Raw genomic sequence first — 26,985 nt, 5'->3', positions numbered from 1 at the left:
ATCAGCCATGATCTCATTGAATGGCGGAGCAGGATCGAAGGACCAGATGGCCTATTCCTTGCTCCTAGTTCTGATGTTCTTATGACACAGGGAGAATGTGCAAACTCCACACGGACAGTGACCCAGGCTGGGATTTGGACCCGGGTCCTCAGCGCTGTAGTCCCAGTGCTAACCACTGCACCATGTTTCACCCCTAGGATCCACAGCCTTTTGAACTAGAGGCATGAGTGCCACCCACTGAGCCAAGGCTGCCAACATTCATAGTTGACAAAGATCTTTGCCATTTAGTGTTAAACAGATAGCTTTTTTGGAAGAAGTTTAAGCTGATTTAAGAGCGAGGTTTCTTAATCAGGCTAACTCTCAAGTAAGAGGGAGCATACACTACCACTTTATAGCTTTGCAAATGTAGGTGAGCTGTGACAAGGCTGGGAGGCCATGGTGTCATCAATCCACTGTCCCTTGGATGAAGATCTAAGAGAGCCAGCTGCTCAGGGCAGACTGGGAAAGTCTGACTCAAGGCAGCCAAGCAGAACTCAAAGACTAAAGAAAATGAATCAGATGTATTAAATATGATGGTGTGGCCCATGAAGCTAACCTCTGATCTCAGAAACCCTGCACGCCGGCAGGGAAAACACATGAGATAAGTGATGGTCAGTTATGGGTAATGATCGGTGTAAACAGAGTGACTCCTTGGCCTGAACTTTTGCTGCCATGTCGGGAAACTGGAACTGGGTTCCATTTTTGCAACAACTACCATCTGGAAGGACAAAAGCAGTAGATACCTGGGACCATCACCACCTGGAAGTTCCTCTCTGTCGTGTTGGGTGTTCTGGCTTACAAACAAGCCAAGAATACTGGAAGTGGTGTAACGCTATTTTATTAACTGTTCAATTATGCTAACATACTGTAAACGTGGGTATAAGCAATACCAGCTTAACTGTGGACCCTTTCCTATCACTAGCTATGGTGAGGCACTCAGCACATGGTGAATGTCTGTGAAGCAGGCTGTGAGCTCTGTGCTCTGAGCTGGCTGCTGCTGGAATGAGCAGGAACTCTCCTGTCCCCTGTCTTTATAGTGCTGGTGCTCTCACTGGTGATTGGCTGTGGTGTTATGTATGCTGGTTGGTCCTACTGCATGTCCATCAGTGTGTGTATGTGATTGCACCATAATGTACTGATGTATATTATGACACTCTCCAAGCCACTCACCATCCTGACTTGGAAGTATATCACTCTTCCTTCACTGTCACTGGGTCAAAATCCTAGAACTCCCTCCCTAACAGCACTGTGGGTGTACCTTATATCACATAGACTGCAGTGGTTCAAGTAGGTGGTTTAACATCACTTTCTCAAGGATACTTAGGACTGGCCTGGCCAGCATAGACCACATCACTTGAATGAATCAAAAAAAGCCTCTGAGGGCAAACTGATTAGAGTTCAGAATTTGACCGAGGGAAGCCATTAATTGTTATGGGGGCAAGGTTGCTCTCCACCTTGAGCCAGTGGAATTGGGAATGGAAGTGGATCAGATGAGGTGTGGTGTCCATTTAGATGCTTTGTGACTGACGTCACTGAGGTTATTGCTTGTCTTAGGGGAGAGAACTGTGGCTTATGCCAAAGACTTCCACTGCACCGAAGGAAAGTGTGTGCCACATTTGAGAGTTGGAGGCCTGCCACCTGGGACACCTGGTGGGTAAGGGCTGGGAGTTAGGACAGGGTGGAGGTAGTGAGGAGAGGTGGGATTGGGCATAGGAGGGATGTGGCCTAGAGGGGTGGGATGGTTGAGGATAGATGGGGGAATGTGGATCCCTTTAGCCTTTAAATTAGTCTGTATCTGGTGTCTGTGTCTTAAAATGTTTTAAAATTTTGGTAAATTCTAAATACACAAGGGGCAGGATTCTCCGAGCCTCTGCGCCAAAATCACGATCGGCGGGAGGACGGGGAATGCCCGCGATCGGGTCTGACGCCGAGTCGGCGACCGGAGAATCGGCGGCAGTTGCGCGTGCGCGGTTGACACGGCGCCAGTCGGGGGCCGTTGAAAGAGGCCCCACGGCGATTCTCCACGGTCGACCGTCCGTGTTCCCACTGAGTCCTGCCAGCATGGTTCCCGTATGGTCTGTCGGAAGCCTGAATTTTCGGAAATTAGCGCAAGCCATACCCGCATCTACGACACCACCTTAGCCCCCTGTTCCAAATTTAAACGAAGCAAGCGGATAGGAAAGTTGGCCATGCAGGCAATGCAACGCCTCATGAACTCCAAGGAATTTGCGGTCGCAGTGACCAGCAGCAGTAGAGTGGGACAGTGTCCCACTTGGGAAGAGGAAATTCGGAAATATCTCAAGGGCAAAGGATGGCCCATGTGGAATGATTTCTGCAATAATGACGAATCAGGTCCCGGAAGTATAGGGCATACTTGGTGGGAGAACATGAGTGAGATCCATAAAAAGAACTTAGCAAAAGCTCGCAAGCCGATGGCAATTGTGTCCTGTCTGGCACAATTGCGAGGCACAGAGGAGGTCCTCAAGGCGCTCCGCAAAGAAGTAGAGGGCATACATCGTATGAGTAAAGTCGATGTATGCGAGGTTGAGAAAGAGAATCTGGAACTAAGGAGGAAATTAGCAGCAAAAGACGAAGAGGTGGCTGACGCCAAACGGGGTCACCAGTCTTGTCTGGCGCATTTGAGTAGTTTCCAGTCCCAGTATGAAAAGGCTTATCAGGACACGCAGCGTGCAGTCCTGGTAAAGAAAGAAACAGAGAAGCAGGTGGAGACGCTACAGAAACAATGTAGTGAACTCAAGGCAGCCTTGAGAGCGCTCCACGCTGCAACCACGGAACAAAGACAGAGCACCATAGACCATGCAAAGTGCCGGAAGCAAATTGCAGACCTGCAATCACTGCTTTCTGTCCAGAATGGATTTCAAGAAACCTTTGGGGAAAAGTTCGACCAGGAAGACGGCCCTGATTGGGAAGAATTACAGGAAACAGCGCAGAGATATGTTCAGGGAACATGTGCGCAGGGGAAGCCCCAAAGGAGAAAAGCACCCCCACCCCCCACACAGCATGTAGTTCAGGCTCCCATGAACCCTGTAACAACCCACCGCACAGCCACATCGGACGAGGCGGAATTCCTATATTCCACCCCCCTCACCGTGACCCAATTACGGGACGCATGTGCAAAAATCAGACCGTTCCTCCCCGCTTCAGACCCACACCATTTCTTTGCCACCGTCAAACATCAGGCGACCATGTACGGCCTGGATGAGAGAGAGCATGTAAAGCTCATGGTTGTAAGTTTGGATCCATCGGTAGCAGCAGCCCTTCCCGACCCACAGAACGTAGGAGGAGGCACCCTTGCAGAAATGCATACCACGATCCTGGATGCGATCGGGTATAACCGGGGTGACCCCGTAGATGGCCTAAATAAGTGTAGGCAGAAGAAGTCTGAGCACCCCACAGCGTTTGCAGGACGCCTGTGGATTCACTTGAAGCCGTTTTTGGAGACGTAGACCGTGCCCATTTGTTCCCAGACAATATGGCCAAATGGACCCGGACCCTTATCTCCCATGCCACAGAGGTAGGACAGAATGCCTGCAATAGTTATGATCCCTCGGAGGAGGCTCATAACGAGAAGTGGGTGGTTAAAAGATTATCCCGCGTTTGGGAGCAGTCTGTTCACAATAAACCCGCCGCTAAAACCACTGAGGAAAAGCAAGCCGCCGCAGACATGCAGTAAAAGCCACACCTCACGGGTGTGCCACACCTGGGTAAATGAGGGAAAGAACAGCCCCCCACCCAAATCACAAGAATGTTACAACTGCGGAGAGTTGAGACACTTCGCAAGAGAGTGCAATGGCCCTAAAAAGCCACAGAAAGCCCAACAAACAGGCACTCTGAGTAAGAAAAAGGCAGAGCCCATTCATTGCGTTAGCGCCCGTTCGGATCAGACGGACTTGGCCGAAACGGACTGACGGTGTACGGGCTCCCCCAGTTGGGTCCGCGATACCCTTTGGGATAGGTCAGGACGACCCGTAGTCGCAGCGAAAATTCGGGGACAGCCTATCGAGTTTCTTTGGGACACAGGAGGGTCCCCCACAACCATAAATTCCGCCACCCTTTTTCAGGACACGTGGCCCACTACAGCCACTATCATCCTCAGCGGCTTTACAGGCCACTTGCAGCAGGGACACATCACAGCCCCTGTATCCATTCAAATCGGAACCATAACCACAAAACACCCCGTAGTTTTAGTAGACCGACCCCACACAGCAACACACATTCTGGGAATCGACTTTATGAATTCCCACCACCTATCCTTCGATCCAGTCAACCAGTGTGTCTGGAAGATAGCGAAATCCGCTAGAGCCCCCGCAATGCTCAACATAGGGGACTACATGAACAAAATTAGCGCAGTAGGCGAGTTTTGGTTCAACCCCACCACACTCAGCACAGACAGGCAGGTTAGGGTAGTCCTGCAAAAGAACAGGGCAGCATTCGCGACCCACAAGCACGACTGTGGACGGATGACTGGCTCCGTACAAGTAACAGGACTGGACCCTAGACCCCCAAAACAGTACGGATTCCCCCTAGAAGCAGAGGGAGAAATCCTAAAAGTTATAGAAAGCTTATTAGAGCAGGGTGTACTAAGATCGGTAGCCTCTACTAATAATGCCCCAATTTGGCCAGTAAGAAAGCCCGACGGATCATGGCGCCTGACCATTGATTATCGGGAACTCAATAAAGTCACCCCCGCAGCAGCCCCCACCATAGCAACAAGTCCCGAGACCATGCTCAAACAGGGACTCAATTCCCGATATTTCACGGTTTTGGACATCAGTAATGGATTCTGGTCCATTCCATTGGCAAAGGCGTGCCAGTATAAATTTGCCTTCACTTTTAGAGCACAGCAGTACACGTGGACATGCCTGCCACAAGGATTCCACAACTCCCCCTCCATTTTCCACCGACAGCTGGCAAATGGACTAGCAAAATGTTCTCGCCCTGAATGTCTGGTACAGTATGTAGATGATCTATTACTGCAGACAGACACTAAGGAAGAGTACATTGAGCTTCTGTCCGAACTCCTGGAATTATTACATTCCATTGGCTGTAAAGTCAACCCCAAAAAAGCCCAGATATTGGAAGAAAAAGTGATATATTTGGGTACAATTATCACACACGGCAAACGCGAGATCGAGCATAAAAGAATTGACTTGATCGCTAAATTGCCCCTTCCCCAGAACGTTTCAGCCCTCCGGTCGTTTTTAGGACGGTTGGCTACTGCCGAAACCACATTGACGGTTTCGCCAGCAAGGCAGCACCCCTCTTAGACCTCCTAAAGAAGGGAGCCCCCTGGGAGTGGCTTCCGCAGCATACGGATGCTGTGGAATCATTAAAACAGGCGCTCATAGCCGCCCCCGCACTACAAGTTCCAGACCCGCTTTCCCCTTACGCAATCGAGGTAGCGAACACAGACCGCACCCTTTCAGCCGTGCTCCTGCAGGAACGGCACGACCAGTTAAGACCCGTGGCTTATGCCTCCCGAATTTTAGATGCTGTGGAGCAGGGATTTTCAGCCTGTGAGAGGCACCTGCTCGCAGTTTTCTGGGCAGTCCAGTACTTTTCATACATTACCGGACTGAACCCCATCACCATTCTGACCGAGTACACCCCCCACCCAACCTTTACTGGACGGACGACTTAAGGACGGTACCGTCAGCCAAATATGCGCAGCTAGATGGACCCTTCTCTTGCAGGGATGGGACATCACAGTAAAATGGACAAAGACTCACACATACTTAGCAGACAATTTGCAGTACCCCGGAACCCCCCATGAATGTGAGATCATCTCTCCACACCACAACACAGGCCCCTTTATAGCAAAAACACCCCCCAGAAAACTAGTCACTCCATCTCAGAGCCCCCCTCACCCGGACACGTGTGAACCCATTAGGATTTATGTGGATGGATCTTCCACAGTCTTAGATGGGCAACGCATAACAGGTTGTGGGATTTATGTTGAGGACGCGCAGGGACGCGCCCTCGAGGAAATAGCATTAAAACTCCCCGGGCACTTAGGCGCGCAGGCAGCAGAGCTTGCGGCCATCGTGTACATAGTAGAGCACCCAGATTCCTTCCCCAGCCCAGCAGACATATACTCAGACAGCCTCTATGTCTGCAACAGCCTTACAGAATTTCTGCCCTGTGGGAAACAAGAGGATTTGTTTCCGCGGATGGGAAACCCCTCCCCTCAGCCCCATTACTCCGCCATATTTTACAAAAAGCCCAGAACAGGACTTTTGGCATCATAAAAGTCCGCAGCCACCATCGTTCCTCCCCCCCTGGAAATGTAAAAGCCGACGCACTGGCTAAGGCAGGATCCAGGCATGGGTACGTTTGGAAACGCCCCGAAAGCGCGCCAGTGAGTGCGCCAGTGAGTGCAGTTCAGGTCACGCAGACTAGGATCGAGGATCTAGTAGAGGCCCAGAAGCAGGATAGCGCTCTCACTGAGATTGTGAATGGGAAGTTTCCAGCCTCCTACGAGAGGTTCAGAAATACACTAACCACACATGACGGTGTGGTGTTAAAGGACACCCTTTATGTAGTTCCTGAGCAGGATAGGAACCAATTGATTTGTTTATTCCATGATGGTCATGGACACCAGGGAATCGATCCCACTACAGCCCACCTCAAACAGCTTTGTTGGTGGCCAAATCTCAAGGACGAAGTAAGCCATTACATTGAGAATTGCCTTATCTGTGCGCAGAACAACCCCGATAGATGTGCCAAAAAGGCCCAACTCAGCCACACCCGACCCGTTAACGGCCCCTGGACTAACCTCCAGATTGATTTTATAGGTCCATTGCCCCCTTGCAGGAATGGCTATAAATATGTTCTGGTGGTCATAGACACTTTTACAAAGTGGGTGGAAGCATTTCCAGCCCGCACCAACACTGCGAAAACCACAGCCAAGATCCTAACCCACCACATCTTTACAAGATGGGGACTCCCCCGCAGTATTGAATTGGACCAAGGTTCTCACTTTACGGGACGGGTCATGCAGAACGTCCTCACGATATTTGGCATTACCCAAAAATTCCACATTGCGTACCACCCACAGTGGAGCGCATGAATCGGACCCTAAAAACTACCCTCAGAAAAATGGTCCAGCAGAACAACACCACTTGGGACTCAGTCCTCCCTTTTGCGCTGATGTTTTTGTGTAACGCTGTTTCCACCTCCACAGGTTACACCCCACACACTCTTATGACCGGACGCCCCATGAAAGGGACAGAATACTTGTTAGGTTTAGACCTGACCAGCCCTGAAGTAACGGCCCTCACCCACGAGAAAGCCGTGGAGCAATTAGTTGCTAATGTAAAAACGGCTCAGTTAGCAGTCGCAGTTAAATTGGGCACCAAAAAGAAACAGAGCAAGGCCTGTTTCGATAAGGCAGTGCATGCAACGGAGTATGATATAGGACAGCAAGTGATGTTGTCTGTATATAACCCCAGCACATTCCTGTCTCCAAAATACTCGTGTCCGTACTCCGTTTCGGATAAAGTAAGCCCATCAGTGTACAAAATAAAATACCCAAATGGTAAGACTGCATGGTTTCATATAAACCAGTTAAATAGTCAAACCACGCCCACCACGTCATGCTTGATGCAGCAGACCACACCCCGCCCACAGCCAACGTAACCCGACCAACCCCCACCACGTCCAGCCCAGCCACGGACTCGACCTCGATTCCACCCCCAAAATATACACTCCGCCCCGGAACGCCCACAAACTGCAGCAGCAGAGACAGCGACTGTGACTCTGACGATGGCCACAGCACCCCTCCCTACTATCCCCATACAACCGGACCCACACCCAGCGACTCCGATTTTGACTCCAGTGATCCCTTCATGATCACTTTTCTAAACAAATCCCACCACCGACCACCGAACCACACGGACGACCCTGACTTTGTCCCCACACAACTCGACACAACTCATTGGCACCGCGACAACTCCTACAGACTCGTCCGCAACGACGAGAGCAACCCCAACTCACACCAAGCAGCCCTTTCAGCCCTAATTCACTCCAGAGTTTGGCACCTGGGAGAAGGGGACGACCTCGAGTCTGACTCCCAAGCCGCCAACCCCTTTGCGACCCTGTTCGCAACAGAGAACTGAGGTGTCCACATGATGTTTAAAGGAAACGCTTGGGAGAAGTGTTGTCCTTCCTGATGGAACCTGCAGGATGTTTTATGTTGTTCGTACGTTTGTTTTGTGTTGTTCGTCCGACAGGAGAATTTCTTTCCAGCCGCTTGTTCAGCGGTACCAACTTATCTGCAGATACCTGGTCAACAGACCAGACGCTTGTTCAGCGGAACTAGCTTGTCTCCAGACACTGGTCAAGAGACCACATGCTTGTTCAGTGGAACTAGCTTTTCAGCTGATACTGGTTCGGGTATCAGACACCCGATCGTAGCTGCTCTTGTGATTCAAGGATAGAATCACTGTAGCAACCCCACCACGATGACTACATTTTTGCCCGTTCTTGTCGCTTCCTCAGGCAGTGGAGAAACGGCGTGAGACCCGCCCTGCCTGGGGACTCCCCCCGTTGGTCAAACACGCTCGGGTAGGGGAGATATGGCATTGGTAGCCGTCCTACCCGGGGACTCCATCCAAATCTTACCCATCGCGGCCCATACGCACCTCATTTGACATTCTTTCATTTCAAAAAGTTTTTATTTGTTTATGCGACCTTTAGGTTGCTGCCATCTGCTATTTACATCCTGGAACATTCGGATGGTAAATCAGCACTGGTCCGTCATTGGGAAGTGTGCCGTGTCCTCACATTTGTTTTGAAAAACAAATGAGGGAGTCACATATAGTGACCAATTATAAGGGTATAATTGGCCCCAAAGGACAGACACACTAACACACCAGATATTAAACCAAGGTAGTTACAGATACTATGCTTGTTTTTACAGAACTCCAGAGGCTCCAGGACCGGAGAAAACACAGAACACAAGAAGGAAAAGGACAGAGGACAGCCATGAGGACCCCCTTCATCGTGCTCAACATTCTTTTTGTGGACACTTGGTTACGCGGGAACGCGGACCCCATTACTTCAAACCTCCCTGCTGTTAATGTTTCACAGCCCCGCAGTACCCAAAGCCCAGTCACCAGCGACACTGCATCTTCCTGGTGTGCCAGGTTTATAACCTGGTACTCCCTGTCCTATGTGATCGAGGCACTGTTAGCGTTGGCGATACTCTGCTGTGTAGTGCAGACTATGCGCCTACGTAGTGGAGAAGGAGAGCGTACCGTGCTCGAACCCCGGTATATCGGATCAGATCCCCTATATTCGGTTATGACCAGACCCCAGACCCCCGCGATCTATAACAAAATAATAAAGAGCATTCACTTGCGTTATTACTGTAAATAAAGAGATGTGCAAAACTTTTCATGAACAAAAAAACTGTATGATCCTGAGCTTGACTGCCAAGCCAAGAAAGGGTATATTAAATGTTGTGATTGTTGTTGTATGTTTTAAGAAGATAGGATAATGTAATGTTTTAGTGAGTAGCGTGTAATAAGGTTAAAATAGAGGTTCCAAGTTTGTTATTTTGTAAATGCATGTCCCTGCCTGACATAGCACCCTTAGAATTGTTAGGTAAAAATTTTTGTGCATAGCTAGGGTCAGAGCAGAGGCCATGTAGGAGGTGTCTCCCCCCCCGGTCAGGGAATGGAAAGAACAAAATTTATGTGATCCTTCACGCTTCGCGTTCGGATCACAAGGAGGGTTGTAGCCACCTAAAATGGCTGATTCCCGATTAGAATGGTCAAACCCCGATCTAAAATGGCGAACGAAAGAGGCTGATGGGAAAATCATCCAACAGGACTCAAACGGACAGCTGCAGGTAAAACAATGTATTTGGCTCTGGGGAAGTCGGCCCAGACCGATTCCTGCAGCCATCAACATCACAGCAGCTCAGCCATCTGCATACGAAGCAGCCATCCAACAGGACTCAAACGGACAGCTGTAGGCAAAACAGTGTATTTGGCTCTGGGGAAGTCGGCCCAGACCGATTCCTGCAGCCATCAACATCACAACAGCTCAGCCATCTGCATACGAAGCAGCCATCCCCGGGAACAATTGCTACACATTAGCAACACAAAGCCGATCCAGACATTTCGGCGCCAGCAGGGGCTGAGACAAAGAAAGGTTGATGACCACCCCCCGATCAAGGAATCGCCCCATTATTGGAGCATATCGAACCAAGTGATTGGGACCAAGTCCAATCACTTGTAACCAGGGTCAAGGTCCGCCCCGAGAGGCGGGAAGCCCCATGGAACTATAAGAATAGGGGCCAAGTTCAGATCGACCCTTCTTCTCCTGCTCGCAACCTTCGAGACCCTTCGACAAAGAAACAAGTAAGTCTTACTCCAGCGATCGCTACCAGATAAGTGCTCCAGACTATCGACTCGTACCAGCCCTTTTGAATCCCGCAGGCCAGACCCAATTCGATAGACCATTTGTTTCCCTGACCTGGTGGGCCATCTCCAAAGTTAAGTATTGGCCTTTAGTGGTAGGTAGTAGCCTAGAAGTAGGATTATTGTATAAGTATTTATTGCTGTATATAATAAATGATCGTTGATTTAACTTTTACTAAGCGGTGTGCTGTATTATTAATCATTACTTGAGCTTGAACCACGTGGCGGTATCAGAAAGATACCTGGCGACTCGTGAGCAAAGGTGACAGAATTAGAGCTAATAAAACTAAGGCTAATAAGAGCAACAGGAGCTTTTGGGCAACATGTGCTGTAATAGACTCCACCTCACCAGGGAGACTATGCGGTACATGTACCACATTCTTGCGGACGTGGCGGCAGAGAGCACCAGCTTCATGTGGTTCTGAAGGTCACGGCAGTTGTCAATTTCATGCAACATGCTTGTTTCTGGGCTCCACATGTGACATGGGTCACATCTTGCAGGCATCTACCCATAAGTGCATTTGTGAGGTCATGGATGCACTCTCTGCAAGGGCTTAATTTCGACCTGGACAAGAAGGCCACGGGGTTCGGCACCACAACTATTCTGCCACAGGTGCAGGGAGTGATTGACTGCACTCATGTTGCTCTTCGTGCCCCATGAAGTCAGGAAGTCCCTTCATAACCAGGAAGGGGATCTACTCCCTCAACGTGCAGCTGGTGTGTGACCACCAGATGTGATTCATGTTACGTGTGTGCATGTTTTCCAAGGAGCGTACATGATAGTTACATCCTCAGGCAATTGAAGGTCCCAGACATTTTCAAGCGTCACCCCAGGCTGCAGGAATGTTGTTGCGTTTTCTTCTTTTACTCTGTCCTTTCTGTGGCACTGTTCCAATTATGGCAATCAGTGGGTTTGCCCTTCTTTCTATGTTATCTATATTCTAATGCTTAGAGTCGGCAGGTATCAAATGATACCACCACAAGGTTCAACCGGCTATCGATCAAAGAGCCAAACACCAGTTAGTTAGTTCAAGGTCAAGGGTACTTTATTTACACACAATTAGTCATGCAATATAAACACTACTAGTTAACTACACCTATCGACTAAGACAACCTGTACTTAACTTCGGGCACCCGGCTTAGGCCAGAGAAACAGTGGCCGCTGTTCGATTCTGGATCTATCGGGTTCGAAGGAGTAACTGCTGCTCAGCTGGGCTCATCCGTCTGGTAGCGAGCGTTGAACTTGGACTTGCTTCTGGTGTTGCTGCAATTGGAGATGGCCGTGACCGGGGTACCAGGTCCAAGAGAGGACGAACATGTGGTGAACTCTTCTTCTTATACTTGGGGGTTTTCGTGCACTTTTGGGCGGTCCTTCAGTTTGGGCCCCACTAATTGGGTGATCCCTGATCACTCTGTTCGATTCCTAACCAATAAGTGGGCAGGGATCTGGATGACTGGGCGTGTCCCAAGCGGTCACTGACCCCGTTGTTTACACTTCCCTTGAACAGGGAGTGGCACCGAAATGTCTGAGACTGTACCAGTCACTCGAGTACCAGTCCTTTGTTTTGGTGAAGATGGGCCATCAAATGCTAATCAGCCCCATTAAAATGCTAATTGGTCGGAGTTTCGATACCGTCTGGACTTCTTGCTTGCAAATATGCATTTCAGGCTCTGAGCCTGCCTGAGTCTTGGCTTGTCCATTTTACCCGCTAGGCTTTGCGATTTTCTCTTTACCCAGTTGTAAGTGGCCATCCCAGATGGCTACACTCCGTCCCCTTGATCCTCAACGCGAAACGTGAAGAATCACAATACTGGGTCTTCTTTGTTCTCTGAAATGCCGGGTACCCTCAACCAAGGACAGGTTCTACTCTACTCTGTCCTATGGGTCCAAAACATTTACCTAAATTTCCCTAATACAACACATATCTAAAAATTCCTAAGGGGCCATTTAACATTCAATACAAAGGGGAACCTCTAACTGTCTCTAACTAGACTACACTCATGCTGCTATTTAACAATCAAATAACTTATCTTACAATACAAAAATCCAATAGCAGCATCACATTTCTTCTTATCACTAACATTCATACACCGAAAAATAAGCTTTATTAACGAAACAACAACCGTGGAATTTATTAAAGAGAAAGGTTCAGAAAGAGTTTGGGGTTTGCTGGAGTCCGAGGAAAGGTGCTCTAAATGTGTATACTGGAGGGCGGGAGACTCTCCTTCTCCATTTCCACAATCTAATTGTCTGGATGACACTGCACAATATGGCTATCACTAGTAAGGCTTCCACTGTGGACGACAGGGAATACCACTTAACGAGATTCTCACACCATGTGGGGGTATCGGTGGCTGGGGCTATGTGTGGTGTAGTATCCAGGCTGGGGGTGTTGTGTTGGGTAGTCATGTTTGGGGCTTGTGTGGTGAGGGAGGTGGAGGTAGGTAATGCGTGCAACTGTACTGTTCCAGCGACGATCATGACGTAGGTCACCAGGGTCGTCTTCATCTTGTTCAGGCTTTCCTTCGTCATTGAGTATCTTTGGATCTTTCCAGGGGAACAAGCATAATATCTGTTATAATCTTGTTGTTTAATATCTCGTTTGTCTGTCTGTTTCTCCTTAACGTCAATTTCCCATTAGAATCGTCACCATATGTGACTCCCTTATATTTTTTTTAAAACATCCATTTGCGGAGACAAGACATCTGAAAAAAAAATTCTGTCACAGTGCAAGCGCTCTCGCAGCCTGGGTTTGATGGGCTGAGTGGGCGGACAATTTCTCCGTCCTCTGCGAACTCATTTTTCCAAACAAGTGATTCTGACATGTAAATAATATGTGGGGGATAGCAACCGAAGGGTTGCCGGAAAGGGCAAAAATTGTGGCAGAATACATTCTTTAAACCACAGGAAAGAAAAGAACAGCAAAAGAGTTTTGAAAACAATTCTCCGAATGGGGTGGTGCGTATGATCCGCGGCAGGGCAAGAATGGGTGGAATCCCTGGGTAAGGCATGGACCAGTGCCGTTACTCCGCTACCCGAGCTTGGCTGACCAAATGTATAGGGGGTCCTCAGGCAGAGCGGGGATAAGTGCCGTTACTCCACTACCTGAGTGACCTTCCAAGAGTGGTAAGAATTTGTAAATATATGGGCTCCAACAAACTTGTTTCTTTAACTGCCATGGGGCGTCAGAAGAGTAGTTATAACTGTATCAAGACAGTGTCTGTGAGGCTGACACATAAAATCGTACAAGAGAGAACGTACAACATTTAAAAACAAACTAAACATAGAAGCAGGCAGGTTCCATCAGAGTACAGGACATCGTAAATCTCAATCGGTTCCTGACTCTCGTCATCTGGACACCTCAAGGTTCCATTCCGAAAAGGGTTTCAAAGGGGTTACCATGGTGGGAGTTAGACTCGGAGTTGTCACCATCTCCCAGGTGCCAAACTCGTTAATGGAGTTTGCGTGCTAACGCGGCGTGTGCCAATGTGGGGTCCATTTCATCATTCCTTGTCAGACGACAGGAATTATCACGGTGCCAGTGTTTCATGTTCCATAGGGCGGTCGCAAGGGGGCTGTTGCTATCGTCAGGTGGTGGGTCAGGTTCCGCTGTGGGCAAATAAATCGTCTCAAAGGGGCTGATCATATCCTGGTCGGTGTCTCTGGGGCCGTAGTGACTGGGGCCTGGTCTGTGTGCCCATTGTTCGGTGTTCTCAGGGGCTTCAGTTGTGCTGTCGCTGTCGCTATCGCTAGCAGCCGAATCAAGCGTCAGGGTGAAATTTGATTCTGGGGGCGGGGTCAAGGTCGTGTCTGTGGACGTGCTGCTGCTGCTGGGGGAGGAGGGAATTGGGTTGTCAATGGGCGGGTCTTCATTGTCTGCCATCGCCAACGAGAGGTGGTGAGAGTGGCTGCACTGCGTTCTATAAACCTTAAGCTGGTTTACATGGAACCATCCTGATTTTCCATTCGCATACGTGATTTTATAAACTGAGGGGCTTACTTTGTCCGAGATTAAATAGGGTCCTGCAAATTTAGAGGAGAGGAATGAGCTGGGGTTGTATAAGGAAGGTGATCATCACTTGCTGGCCGACTGTATACTCTGTCGGGTGTACTGTCTTATCAAAGCAGGCCTTACTCTGCTTTCGTTTAGCGCCTAGTCGAACAGCTGCAGCGAGCTGTACTGCTTGAATATTTTCTACCATGGGCTGGACTGCTTTCTCATGGGTCCGGGCGGTGACTGCGGGGCTGGCCAAATCAAGTACAAATAAGTATTCGGTACCCTTCATGGGCTGTCCGGTCATGAGGGTATGGGGGGTATATCCTGATGAACTCAACACTGTGTTTCTAATAAACATCAGTGCGAATGGGAGCACTGTGTCCCATGTCGTGTTGTGCTGCTGCACCATTTATCTAAGTGTGGCCTTTAGTGTTCGATTCATGCGTTCCACAATGCTGCTGGACTGCGACTGATAGGCAATGTGGAACTTTTGCTTAATACCAAAAATTGTCATAACATTTTTCATAACCCTGCCTGTAAAGTGGGAACCTGGGTCTGACTCAATACCACGGGGGAGTCCCCATCTCGTAAAAATTTGCTCAGTTAAGATCTTTGCCGTGGCCTTGGCTGTATTTGTCCTTGAGGGGAAAGCTTCGACCCATTTCATAAATGTGTCGATTACTACCAACACATACTTGTATCCATTTCTGCAGGGGGAAGGGGACCAATATAATCTAATTGAAGGTTTGTCCATGGGCCATTTACAGGGCGGTGTGGCGTAGCTGGGCTTTCTTCGCGTACCTATCTGGGTTGTTTTGTGCACAAATCAAGCAGTTTTCAACGTAATGAGATACGTCGGTTTTCAAATCAAGCCGCCAGCAGCGGGGTCTGAGGTGGGCAAGGGTGGATTCAATACCTTGGTGTCCATGTCCGTCATGGAACTTACAAATGATCTCATTCCTATCCTGCATGGGGACTACATAAATGCCATCTTTTAAAACGATTTCCTCATGGATCGTTAAGGAATTTTAAAACTTTTCGTAGGGAGCTGGGAAGTTTCCTTTTAAAATTTCCTTTAATGCCTCCTCTTCCTTCTGTACCTGGGCTAAGTCTTGGATGTTGGTCTGTGAGACCTGAACTGCGTGTACTGGGGCACTCTCGGGGGGTTGCCAAAAGTGGCCATGTCGTGAGCCTGCCTTCGCTAGGGCATCAGCTTTCACGTTACTGGGTGGGGAGGGGGGGGGAGGAACGATGGTTTCTTATTACTTTAACCATGCCATATTTCCTGCCTTCAGCTGTCTGAAGGATATGTTGGAGCAGTAGGGCTGATGGTAGAGGTTTTGCGTCGGCGGAAATAAATCCTCTAGATTCCTACAGGGGTAGGAATTCTGTTAGGCTGTTGCAGACGTACAAACTGTCTGAATATATGTCTGCAGGGGTCGGGAACGAATAGGGGGGCTGGACAATGTAAGCGATGGCTGCTAACTCGGCTGCCTGCGAACCTAAGTGTCCAGGCAACTTTAAAGCAATTTCTTCTAAAGTGCATCCCTGCGCGTCCTCTACATAAATACCACATCCTGTGATCCTTTTTACATCAAGGACTGTGGAGGAACCATGTACATAAATTCTCAATGCTTTGTCTGTGGGCTGGGTTGCCTGAGGTCCGATACCTGTCTTTTTTGGTACTGACTTGGGAACAAAGGGGCCTGAGCTTTGCTTGGGGTCTATGATCTCGCACTCAGGTGGGGTTCCTGCATAGTGCAAATTATCGGCCAGAAACGTGTGCATTTTTGTCCGTTTTACAGTGATGTTGCGTCCTTGTAGGAGTAGGGTCCATCGCGCTGCTCGAATTTGGTTCACTATGCCGTCTTTTAGTCTGCCGTCCAATAAAAGCTGTGTCGGGGTGTGCTCGGTCAAAATGGTCAGTGGGTTGAGTCCGGTTATGTACGAGAAGTACTGTACCGCCCAGAAATTTGCTAACAGGTGCCTTTCGCAGGCTGAAAATCCCTGTTCCACTGAATCTAAGACTCGCGAGGCATAGGACATGGGTCCTAAACGATCATGCCTTTCCTGCAGGAGTACGGCCGAAAGGGTTTGGTCGGTGGTCGCTACCTCTATCGCGTATGGGGAATGCGGATCTGGGGCTTGCAAAGCGGGGGCTGTGCTCAGGGCGCATTTCAATGCATCCACGGCATCCGTGTGCTGTGGAAACCATTTCCATGGGGCCATGGAGGAGCTCGGAAAGTGGGGCTGCTTTTGTGGCGAATCCGTCTATGTTGTTTCTACAATATCCAACTAGTCCTAAAAATGACCGGAGTGCTGTAATGTTTTGGGGCAAAGGCAATTTGACAATGGAATCAATGCGTTTGTGTTCTATCGCATGCTTCCCATGCATGATGACCGTACCTAAATATGTGACTTTTTCCTGGAGGATTTGGGCTTTCTTGGGGTTAATTTTGCATCCAATTGTTGTGAGTAGTTCTAATAATTCTGAAAGAAGCGAAATGTGCTCTTCCTTGGTGTCAGTCTGCAGGAGCAAGTCGTCCACATACTGAACAAGGCATTCAGGGTGGGAAAATTTATATAAGCCGTTTGCCAATTGTCTGTGAAAAATGGAGGGGGAGTTGTGGAAGCCTTGTGGAAGGCACATCCACGTGTGCTGCCGTCCCTGGAAAGTGAACGCAAATTTATACTGGCATGCTTTGTCCAGTGGTATGGACCAAAAGCCATTGCTGATGTCTAGTACCGTAAAAAGGTTCGACTGGAGTCCCTGTCTCAACATGGTCTCAGGACTCATGGCAACGGTGGGGGCTGCTAGGGGAGTTACTTTGTTCAACTCTCTGTAGTCGATGGTCAGTTGCCATGAACCATCAGGTTTTCTTACTGGCCAAATCGGGGCATTGTTCGTCGATGCTACGGGTCAAATCACTATTACCTTGGCTATCTCTCCCTCAGCTTGCTGGGGGAAGCCCTACTGTTTCTGGGTTTAGGATTGGGACCTGTAATGTTTACTACTCCTGGGAGTTTGCCGCAGTCGTGCTTGTGCTGCGCAAACACTGCTTTATGTCTTTTCAAGGCCTCTCTAACCGCTTTGTCTGTGGTAATGGTTTGTGGATCAAACCAGTACTCTCCTACTGAGCTGATTCTATGGGCATAATCTCCTACTGTGAGCGTGGTGAGGGCTCGCGCTGCTCGAGCCACTTTCCATATACATCGGTAGACTGGGTCAAATGAAAGGTTGTGTGTACTCATGAAATCTATGCCTACGATGTGTTCTGCTGCCTGGGGTAAATCTACTGAAACGACGTAGTGTTTTGTTTGAATATTGCCAATCTGTACGTCCACAGGGGCTGTGATGTGTCCCTGCTGGAGGTGACCTGTAAAGCTACTAAGGGTAATGGTGTCCGTAGTGGGCCATATCTCTTTCTGGTACATGATGGAGGAGTTTAACGTGGTTCGGGACCCTCCTGTGTCCCAAAGGAAGGCTACGGGGTGTCCCCGGACTGTGCCTGCAACTACCGGTCTTCCGGACTTATCCCAAAGGGTATCGCAGACCCAACAGGTCCGAACACCGTCAATCGGTGCCATTCATGGCCGAATTATCTGGATGGGCGCTAACACTGTGGATGGGTCTGGCATTGTCTCTGTGGGGGGTGGCGGGGGGGGGGGGCGCGTTTGGGTGCTGATTCCTTTACTGCTTCGGGGAGGCATGGCATTCTTGTGCGTAATGTCCTTTCTGTCCGCAATTATAACCTTCCTGTGCTTTAGGGTGCTGTGCTGTACCTCTGTCTTCATTGACCCATGCGGGGTCTTGGTGTGCCCTTACTGGATTCATTGTGGCGTTTACTCTCTCCTGCTCTGTCTTTCTCTGTACGGACTGTTCCCAAGCTCTCGATAAGCGTTTCAGAACCCACACTTCATTGTGCCCTGGGTCTGAGGGTTTGTAACTGGCACATGCCTTTTGTCCTGCCTCTGTGGCATGGGCTACTAGGGTACGGGTCCATTTGGCCGTATTGTCTATTGATAACTGGGTGCAGGCTAACTCACCAAATACAGCAGTAAAATGGATCCAAAGGCGTCCAGCGAACGCTGTTGGATGCTCTCCCTTTTTCTCTCGGCACCGGTTGAGTCCTTCTACTGGATCTCCTCTATTATAGCCAATGGCATCTAAAATGGCTGTTTTCATCTCTTGGAGCCTACCTCCTCCTACATTTTGTGGGTCGGGAAGGGCTGAACTAACTGACGGTTGATGGACATCAATTTAGTCGAGACGCTGAGTAGTAGTGACCCGATGCTTTAATAGACTAAAAGTGTGCCAACCTGTAGCTCCTCCCGCACTGCAAGACTGCCCCAGATCGACGGGCTTTATACCTCCTCAGAGGGCTGGAGTCACAGGTGGCGCCAATAGTAGCACCAATGACAACATTCCAACAGTACAACAGCAACAACCAATAACAGAACAGCAATAACAGTAAGTATATACAACAGTGGAGATAATGATAGTACTAGAACAGCAGAACAATAGTGAACATATATACGTAGTCATACGTGGCTCACCACATTCACCCCCCGTTAAGAAAAAAGTCTGGCGGGGGTGAAGCGGACGCACAAGTTCAGTCTCACAGGAGGATGAAGTGTTCGCTGCGAACGCCTCAGCTCCGGCTGCGGCGCAAACACTGGCGTCGAGACCTTCAGTTCCGGGAGTACATTGTCCGCACAACAGGGTCCCGGATAGTGTGATGACACAGAGGCAGGGCTAAAGGACCCTGTGGGAGATATTGGTGAAGGTGTGGGTGGGGAGGTGGCTGGGAGGGGCGTGGTGATAATGGGTGCGGGGGTACCTGCGGGAGCCAGGCCCCGAAGGAAGACTGTGTCCTGTCGTCCATCGTGGTGTGCCACATACGCATACTGAGGGTTCGCGTGGAGAAGCTGAACCCGCTCGACCAGGGGATCAGCCTTATGGCTCCTTGCGTGTTTCCCTGGGAGGACCGGCCCAGGTTTCGTCAACGAGGCCGGGAGCGAGACCCCAGAGATCGATGTCCTGGGAAAGACAAATAGACGGTTGTGAGGGGTCTCGTTTGTGGCAGTACACAGAAGCGACCGGATGGAGTGGAGAACGTCAGGGAGGACCTCCTGCCAGCGGGAGAGTGGGAGACTTCTAGACCGTAGTGCCAGAAGGACGGCCTTCCAGACCAGAGCATTCTTCCTCTCCACCTGCCCGTTCCCCCGGGGGCTGTAGCTGGTAGTCCTGCTCGAGGCGGCGCCCTTACTGAGCAGGTACTAATGCAGCTCATCACTCATAAAAGAGGAGCCCCGATCGCTATGTACATAGGCAGGGAAACCAAACAGGGAGAAAAAGCTGCGCAGGGCCTTGATGACCGTGGCAGAGAACATATCAGGACAAGGGATTGCAAACGGGAAGGGGGGTACTCATCAACAACGTTGAGAAAGTACACATTATGGCCAGTGGAGGGGAGTGGCCCTTTGAAGTCCATGCTGCGGTGTTCAAATGGGTTGGAGGCCTTCACCAGGTGAGCCTTGTCCGTCCGATAGAAGTGCGGCTTGCACTCTGCACAGATTTGACAATCCCTGGTCACAGCTCTGACATCCTCAGTGGAGTAGGGCAGGTTGCAGGCCTTGATGAAATGAAGAAGCCGGGTGACCCCCGGGTGACAGAGGTCGTTGTGGATGGCCCGTAACCGGTCTGTTTGCGCGCTGGCGCATATACCGCGGGACAGGACATCTGGGGATTCATAGAGCTTCCCAGGGCGATACAAGATGTCATAGTTTTAGGTGGAGAGCTCGATTCGCCACCGCAAAATCTTGTTCTTAATCTTGCCCCACCTTAAGGTGTCCTCTTGACATCCATTTCCTTGTCCTTCGCCGCTAACTGCTCCCGGAGCTGCACATTTAATCTCTCGCTTTCACTAATATCTCCCTCTCTATTTCTCTCCTTCTCCTCAAGCTGCTTACGGAGCATCCTCATGACCTCCTCTGTGCCTCACAATTGTGCCAAGCAGGACATGATTGCCAGCGGCTTACGAACTTTGCTTAAACTTTTCTTCTGAATCTCGGTCAGGCTGTCCCACCAAGTCTGTCCTATGCTGCCAGGACCTGTTTCTTCATTTGCACAAAATTCCGACGATAGGAGCCATCCTTTCCCCTTTAGGTATCTCCTAAGCTCTTCTTCCCATACGGGACACTGTTCTGCTCTGTTGGTCGCTGCGACCTCGGGCTTTTGTTTTTTTTATTAAATATTTTATTGAAAATTTTTGGCCAACCAACACAGTACATTGTGCATCCTTTACACAATATTATAACAACACAAATAACAATGACCTATTTTATAAACAAAAAATGAATAAATAAGAAATAACAAAAATGAAAACTAGCCCTAATTGGCAACTGCCTTGTCACAAGTAACACTCTCCAAAAATATAATTTAACAGTCCAATATATAATTATCTGTAGCAACGACCTTTACATACTATACAGTATATATTAACAACCCTGAGAGTCCTTCTGGTTCCTCCTCCCCCCCCCCCCCCCCCCCCGATCCTGGGCTGCTGCTGCTGCCTTCTTTTTCCCATTCCGTCTATCTTTCTGCGAGGTATTCGACGAACGGTTGCCATCGCCTGGTGAACCCTTGAGCCGACCCCCTTAGGACGAACTTAATCCGCTCTAGCTTTATAAACCCCGCCATGTCATTTATCCAGGTCTCCACCCCCGGGGGCTTGGCTTCTTTCCACATTAGCAATATCCTGCGCCGGGCTACTAGGGACGCAAAGGCCAAAACATCGGCCTCTCTCGCCTCCTGCACTCCCGGCTCTTGTGCAACCCCAAATATAGCCAACCCCCAGCTTGGTTCGACCCGGACTCCTACTACTTTTGAAAGCACCTTTGTCACCCCCATCCAAAACCTCTGTAGTGCCGGGCATGACCAAAACATATGGGTATGATTCGCTGGGCTTCTCGAGCACCTCGCACACCTATCCTCCACCCCAAAAAATTTACTGAGCCGTGCTCCAGTCATACGTGCCCTGTGTAATCCCTTAAACTGAATCAGGCTTAGCCTGGCACACGAGGACGACGAGTTTACCCTGCTTAGGGCATCTGCCCACAGCCCCTCCTCGATCTCCTCCCCCAGCTCTTCTTCCCATTTCCCTTTTAGTTCATCTACCATAGTCTCCCCTTCGTCCCTCATTTCCCTATATATATCTGACACCTTACCATCCCCCACCCATGTCTTTGAGATCACTCTGTCCTGCACCTCTTGTGTCGGGAGCTGCGGGAATTCCCTCACCTGTTGCCTCGCAAAAGCCCTCAGTTGCATATACCTGAATGCATTCCCTTGGGGCAACCCATATTTCTCGGTCAGCGCTCCCAGACTCGCGAACTTCCCATCCACAAACAGATCTTTCAGTTGCGTTATTCCTGCTCTTTGCCACATTCCATATCCCCCATCCATTCCCCCCGGGGCAAACCTATGGTTGTTTCTTATCGGGGACCCCCCCAAGGCTCCAGTCTTTCCCCTATGCCGTCTCCACTGTCCCCAAATCTTCAGTGTAGCCACCACCACCGGGCTTGTGGTGTAGTTCCTCGGTGAGAACGGCAATGGGACTGTCACCATAGCCTGTAGGCTAGTCCCCCTACAGGACGCCCTCTCTAATCTCTTCCACGCCGCTCCCTCCTCCTCTCCCATCCACTTACTCACCATTGAAATATTAGCGGCCCAATAATACTCACTTAGGCTCGGTAGTGCCAGCCCCCCCCCCTATCCCTGCTCCGCTGTAAGAAACCCTTCCTCACTCTCGGGGTCTTCCCGGCCCACACAAAACCCATGATGCTCTTTTCAATCCTTTTAAAAAAAAGCCTTCGTGATCACCACCGGGAGGCACTGAAACACAAAGAGGAATCTCGGGAGGACCACCATCATAACCGCCTGCACCCTCCCTGCCATTGACAGGGATACCATATCCCATCTCTTGAAATCCTCCTCCATCTGTTCCACCAACCGCGTTAAATTTAACCTATGCAATGTGACCCAATTCTTAACTATCTGGATCCCCAGGTAACGAAAGTCCCTTGTTACCTTCCTCAACGGTAGGTCCTCTATTTCTCTACTCTGCTCCCCTGGATGCACCACAAACAACTCACTTTTCCCCATGTTCAATTTATACCCTGAAAAATCCCCAAACTCTCCAAGTATCCGCATTATTTCTGGCATCCCCTCCGCCGGGTCTGCCACATATAGTAACAAATCGTCCGCATACAAAGATACCCGGTGTTCTCCTCCTCTAAGTACTCCCCTCCACTTCTTGGAACCCCTCAACGCTATCGCCAGGGGCTCAATCGCCAGTGCAAACAATAATGGGGACAGAGGGCATCCCTGCCTTGTCCCTCTATGGAGCCGAAAATATGCAGATCCCCGTCCATTCGTGACCATGCTCGCCATCGGGGCCCTATACAACAGCTGCACCCATCTAACATACCCCTCTCCAAAACCAAATCTCCTCAACACCTCCCACAAATAATCCCACTCCACTCTATCAAATGCTTTCTCGGCATCCATCGCCACTACTATCTCCGTTTCCCCCTCTGGTGGGGGCATCATCATTACCCCTAACAGCCTCCGTATATTCGTGTTCAGCTGTCTCCCCTTCACAAACCCAGTTTGGTCCTCGTGGACCACCTCCGGGACACATTCCTCTATTCCCATTGCCATTACCTTGGCCAGGATCTTGGCATCTACATTTAGGAGGGAAATAGGTCTATAGGACCCGCATTGTAGCGGGTCCTTTTCCTTCTTTAAGAGAAGCGATATCGTTGCTTCAGACATAGTCGGGGGCAGTTGTCCCCTTTCCTTTGCCTCATTAAAGGTCCTCGTCAGTACCGGGGCGAGCAAGTCCACATATTTTCGATAGAATTCGACTGGGAATCCATCCGGTCCCGGGGCCTTTCCCGCCTGCATGCTCCTAATTCCTTTCACCACTTCTTCTACCTCGATCTGTGCTCCCAGTCCCACCCTTTCCTGCTCTTCCACCTTGGGAAATTCCAGCCGATCCAAGAAGCCCATCATTCTCGCCCTCCCATCCGGGGGTTGAGCTTCATATAATTTTTTATAAAATGTCTTGAACACTCCATTCACTCTCTCCGCTCCCCGCTCCATCTCTCCTTCCTCATCCCTCACTCCCCCTATTTCCCTCGCTGCTCCCCTTTTCCTCAATTGGTGTGCCAGCAACCTGCTCGCCTTCTCCCCATATTCGTACTGTACACCCTGTGCCTTCCTCCATTGTGCCTCTGCAGTGCCTGTAGTCAGCAAGTCAAATTCTACATGTAGCCTTTGCCTTTCCCTGTACAGTCCCTCCTCCGGTGCTTCCGCATATTGTCTGTCCACCCTCAAAAGTTCTTGCAGCAACCGCTCCCGTTCCTTACTCTCCTGCTTCCCTTTATGTGCCCTTATTGATATCAGCTCCCCTCTAACCACCGCCTTCAACGCCTCCCAGACCACTCCCACCTGGACCTCCCCATTATCATTGAGTTCCAAGTACTTTTCAATGCACCCCCTCACCCTTAGACACACCCCCTCATCTGCCATTAGTCCCATGTCCATTCTCCAGGGTGGGCGCCCTCCTGTTTCCTCCCCTATCTCCAAGTCCACCCAGTGTGGAGCGTGATCCGAAATGGCTATAGCCGTATACTCCGTTCCCCTCACCTTCGGGATCAATGCCCTACCCAGCACAAAAAAGTCTATTCGCGAGTAGACTTTATGGACATAGGAGAAAAACGAGAACTCCTTACTCCTAGGTCTGCTAAATCTCCACGGGTCTACACCTCCCATCTGCTCCATAAAATCTTTAAGTACCTTGGCTGCTGCCGGCCTCCTTCCAGTTCTGGACTTCGACCTATCCAGCCCTGGTTCCAACACCGTATTAAAATCTCCCCCCATTATCAGCTTTCCCATCTCTAGGTCCGGAATGCGTCCTAGCATCCGCCTCATAAAATTGGCATCATCCCAGTTCGGGGCATATACGTTTACCAAAACCACCGTCTCCCCCTGTAGTTTGCCACTCACCATCACGTATCTGCCCCCGTTATCCGCCACTACAGTCTTTGCCTCGAACATTACCCGCTTCCCCACTAATATAGCCACCCCCCTGTTTTTCGCATCTAGCCCCGAATGGAACACCTGCCCCACCCATCCTTTGCGTAGCCTAACCTGGTCTATCAGTTTCAGGTGCGTTTCCTGTAACATAACCACATCTGCCTTAAGTTTCTTAAGGTGTGCGAGTACCCGTGCCCTCTTTATCGGCCCGTTCAGCCCTCTCACGTTCCACGTGATCAGCCGAGTTGGGGGGCTTCCTACCCCGCCCCCTTGTCGATTAGCCATCACCTTTTTCCAGCTCCTCACCCGGTTCCCACGCAGCTGTATCTCCCCCAGGCGGTGCCCCCCCGCCCATCCTCTCCCATACCAGCTCCCCCCTCTCCCCAGCAGCAGCAACCCAGTAATTCCCCCCTCCCACCCCCCCCGCTAGATCCCCCGCTAGCGTAATTACTCCCCCCATGTTGCTCCCAGAAGTCAGCAAACTCTGGCTGACCTCGGCTTCCCCCCGTGACCTCAGCTCGCACCGTGCGACGCCCCCTCCTTCCTGCTTCTCTATTCCCGCCATGATTATCATAGCGCGGGAACCAAGCCCGCGCTTCTCCCTTGGCCCCGCCCCCAATGGCCAACGCCCCATCTCCTCCACCTCCCCTCCTCCCCCCATCACCACCTGTGGGAGAGAGAAAAGTTACCACATCGCTGGATTAGTACATAAAACCCCTCCTTGCCCCCCACATTCGCCCCACCACTTTGTTCGAACGTTCTTTTTAATAACCCGCTCATTCCAGTTTTTCTTCCACAATAAAAGTCCACGCTTCATCCGCCGTCTCAAAGTAGTGGTGCCTCCCTCGATATGTGACCCACAGTCTTGCCGGTTGCAGCATTCCAAATTTTATCTTCTTTTTATGAAGCAACGCCTTGGTCCGATTAAAGCTCGCCCTCCTTCTCGCCACCTCCGCACTCCAGTCTTGATAAACGCGGATCACCGCGTTCTCCCATTTACTGCTCCGAGTTTTCTTTGCCCATCTAAGGACCATTTCTCTATCCTTAAAATGGAGGAATCTCACCACTATGGCTCTGGGAATTTCTCCTGCTCTCGGTCCTCGCGCCATCACTCGGTATGCTCCCTCCACCTCCAACGGACCCGCCGGGGCCTCCGCTCCCATTAACGAGTGCAGCATCGTGCTCACATATGCCCCGACGTCCGCTCCCTCCACACCTTCAGGAAGACCAAGAATCCTCAGGTTGTTCCTCCTTGCGTTGTTTTCCAGTGCCTCCAACCTTTCCACACATCGTTTCTGATGTGCCTCCTGCGTCTCCGTCTTCACCACCAGGCCCTGTATATCGTCCTCATTCTCGGCTGCCTTTGCCTTCGCGACCCGAAGCTCCCGCTCCTGGGTCTTTTGTTCCTCCTTTAGCCCTTCGATCGCCTGTAGTATCGGGGCCAACAGCTCTTTCTTCATTTCCTTTTTGATCTCTTCCACACAGCATTTCAAGAACTCTTGTTGTTCAGGGCCCCATGTTAAACTGCCACCTTCCGACGCCATCTTGGTTTTTGCTTGCCTTCCTTGCCGCTGTTCTAAAGGATCCACTGCAATCTGGCCACTCTCTCCTCCTTTTTCCATCCGTATCCAGGGGGGATTCCCTTCTGGTTTACCGCACAGTGTTTTTAGCCGTCAAAATTGCCGTTGGGGCTCCTATCAAGAGCCCAAAAGTCCGTTTCACAGGGAGCTGCCGAAACGTGCGACTCAGCTCGTCATCGCCGCACCCGGAAAGCCGACCTCGGGCTTTTGTGGATGCATAAGGCGTTCCATTGCCTTCATGGCCATCCCTACAATTACTTCTGTCTCTACCGGGAATTTGGGACAAGGGGGAATAAAGCGGTGGCGTAAACACGGGTACGGCTCAAGCTATTTTCCGGTTTACGCAACTCCCGAAAGTTTCACGCAACAAAATCTATCTCTTATAGTTTACCTTATATCCCTTTATTAGCAAGCATGCAAATTTACACACTTCTGAATTTTGGAGGTTTGATCGATACTGGTTTCGCTTGTGGTTTCTTTTACTTTGCCAATTTGGATTCTAATTCAAACACTTTTGTGCATTCTCTCGGAGTGACACAGTCACTTCTGGGTCGAATCCCGTCAGATGTCGCCAATAACTGTTGCGTTTTCTTCTTTTACTCTTTTACTCTGTCCTTTCTGTGGCTCTGTTCCAATTATGGCAATCAGTGAATTTGCCCTTCTTTCTTTGTTGTCTATACTCTAATGCTTAGAGTCGGCAGGTATCAAATGTTACCACCCCACAAGGTTCAACCGGCTATCGATCAAAGAGCCAAACACCAGTTAGTTAGTTCAAGGTCAAGGGTACTTTATTTACACACAATTAGTCATGCAAT

The sequence above is a fragment of the Scyliorhinus torazame genome, chromosome 8 (assembly GCF_047496885.1).
Source record: "Scyliorhinus torazame isolate Kashiwa2021f chromosome 8, sScyTor2.1, whole genome shotgun sequence".
NCBI classification, from domain to species: Eukaryota; Metazoa; Chordata; class Chondrichthyes; order Carcharhiniformes; family Scyliorhinidae; genus Scyliorhinus; species Scyliorhinus torazame.
This window is presented reverse-complemented; position numbering follows the sequence as displayed.